General features: G+C 40.6%; 1 non-coding gene across 1 annotated transcript; it reads left to right on the forward strand.

The window, feature by feature from the left end:
- Positions 1–2,333: 2,333 nt before the first annotated feature.
- LOC130984374 (small nucleolar RNA R71) lies at positions 2,334–2,437 on the forward strand. Its single transcript, XR_009088313.1, has one exon. It is a non-coding gene; the product is annotated as a small nucleolar RNA R71 (small nucleolar RNA).
- The last annotated feature ends 234 nt before the right edge of the window (positions 2,438–2,671 follow it).

Here is a 2,671-nt window from a genome sequence, read left to right on the forward strand (position 1 = left end):
ATCTTGGAATAAGAATAAAAGAGAATTGAATAGAAAGTAATAGTAATTGTATTGAAACTTGAGGTACAGCAGAGCTCCACACCCTTAATCTATGGTGTTCAGAAACTCCACCGTTGAAAATACATAAGTAAAAGGTTTAGGCATGGCCGAATGGCCAGCCCCCTAAAACGTGATCAATAGCCTCTTAGGATGAAGAATAAAACAAAACTGAGACCAAAGATGTCTAATACATTAGTAAATCATCCTATTTATAATAAACTAGCTCCTAGGGTTTACATGAGTAAGTAATTGATGCATAAATCCACTTCCGGGGCCCACTTGGTGTATGCTTGGGCTGAGCTTGATCAATCCACGAGCTGAGGCTTCTCTTGGAGTTGAACTCCGAGTTATGACGTGTTTTGGGCGTTCAACTCCGGATCATGACGTTTTTCTGGCGTTTAACTCCAGACAGCAGCATGAACTTGGCGTTCAACGCCAAGTTACGTCGTCAATTTCCGAATAAAGTATGGACTATTATATATTGCTGGAAAGCCCTGGATGTCTACTTTCCAACGCCATTGAGAGCGCGCCAATTGGAGTACTGTAGCTCCAGAAAATCCATTTCGAGTGCAGCGAGGTCAGATTCCAACAGCATCAGCAGTCCTTTTGTCAGCCTTTTTCAGAGTTTTGCTCAAGTCCCTCAATTTCAGCCAGAAATTACCTGAAATCACAGAAAAACACACAAACTCATAGTAAAGTCCAGAAATGTGAATTTAACATAAAAACTAATGAAAACGTCCCTAAAAGTAGCTTGAACTTACTAAAAACTACCTAAAAACAATGCCAAAAAGCGTATAAATTATCCGCTCATCAGTAGTCCCCATTCAATTGAAGGACTAATTCTCCTCTGTTAACATCTATCACAGCTTCTACTATGGCTAGGAAAGGTCTTCCAAGGATGATGCATTCATCCTCCTCCTTCCTAGTGTCTAAGATTATAAAATCAGCAGGAATGTAAAGGCCTTTAACCTTTACCAACACGTCCTCTACTGATCCATAAGCTTGTCTTACTGACTTGTCTGCCAATTATAATGAGAATAAGGCAGGCTGTACCTCAATGATCCCTAGTTTCTCCATTACAGAGAGTGGCATAAGATTTATGCCTGACCCCAGGTCACACAGAGCCTTGTTAAAGGTCATGGTGCCTATGGTACATGGTATTAAGAATTTACCAGGATCTTGTCTCTTTTGAGGTAAAGTTTTCTGAACCCATGTATCTAGTTCACTAATGAGCAAGAGAGGTTCACCTTCCCAAGTCTCATTACCAAATAACTTGGCATTCAGCTTCATGATGGCTCCTAGATATTGAGCAACTTGCTCTCCAGTTACATCTTCATCCTCTTCAGAGGAAGAATAATCTTCAGAGCTCATGAATGGCAGAAGGAGATTTAATAGAATCTCTATGGTCTCTATATGAGCCTCAGATTCCTTTAGGTCCTCAATAGGGAACTCCTTCTTGTTTGAGAGACGTCCCAGGAGGTCTTCCTCACTAGGATTTTCGTCCTTCTCCTCCCTTGTGCATTCGGCTATATTGATTACATCAATGGCCTTGCACTCTCCTTTTGGATTCTCTTCTGTATTGCTTGGCAGAATACTGGGAGGAGTTTCAATGACTTTCTTACTCAGCTGGCCCACTTGTGCCTCCAAATTTTTGATGGAGGACCATGTTTCACTCATGAAACTTAAAGTGACCTTTAGACAGATCAGAGAATAAATTTGCTAAATTAGAGGGGCTCTGCTCAGAATTCGCTGTCTGTTGCTGAGAAGATGATGGAAAAGGCTTGTTATTGCTTAGCCTGTTTCTTCCACCATTATTAAAGCCTTGTTGAGGCTTTTGTTGATTCTTCCATGAGAAATTTGGATGATTTCTCCATGATGAATTATAGGTGTTCCCATAAGGTTCTCCCATGTAATTTACCTCTGCTATTGCAGGGTTCTCAGGATCATAAGCTTCTTCAGAAGCTGCCTCTTTAGTACTGTTGGATGCATTTTGCCATCCATTCAGACTTTGAGAGATCATGTTGACTTGCTGAGTCAACACTTTGTTCTGAGCCAATATGGCATTCAGAGCATCAATTTCAAGAACTCCCTTCCTCTGAGGCGTTCCATTATTCACGGAATTCCTCTCAGAAATGTACATGAATTGGTTATTTGCAACCATGTCAATAAGTTCTTGAGCTTCTGTAGGCGTTTTCTTTAAGTGAATGGATCCACCTGCAGAATGGTCCATTGACATTTTGGAAAACTCAGATAGACCATATTAGAATATATCTAATATGGTCCATTCTGAAAACATGTTAGAAGGACACTTTTTGGTTATCTGCTTGTATCTTTCCCAAGCTTCATAGAGGGATTCACCATCTTTTTGTCTGAAGGTCTGAACATCCACTTTAAGCTTGCTCAGCTTTTGAGGAGGAAAGAATTTATCCAAGAAGGCCGTGACCAGCTTATCCCAGGAGTCCAGGCTATCTTTAGGTTGTGAGTCCAACCATGTTCTAGCTCTGTCTCTTACAGCAAAAGGGAAAAGCATGAGTCTGTAGACTTCAGGATCTACTCCATTTGTCTTAACAGTCTTACAAATCTACAAGAACTCAGTTAAAAACTGATAAAGATCTTCAGATGGAAGTCCATG

This window comes from Arachis stenosperma, chromosome 5 (assembly GCF_014773155.1).
Source record: "Arachis stenosperma cultivar V10309 chromosome 5, arast.V10309.gnm1.PFL2, whole genome shotgun sequence".
NCBI lineage: Eukaryota > Viridiplantae > Streptophyta > Magnoliopsida > Fabales > Fabaceae > Arachis > Arachis stenosperma.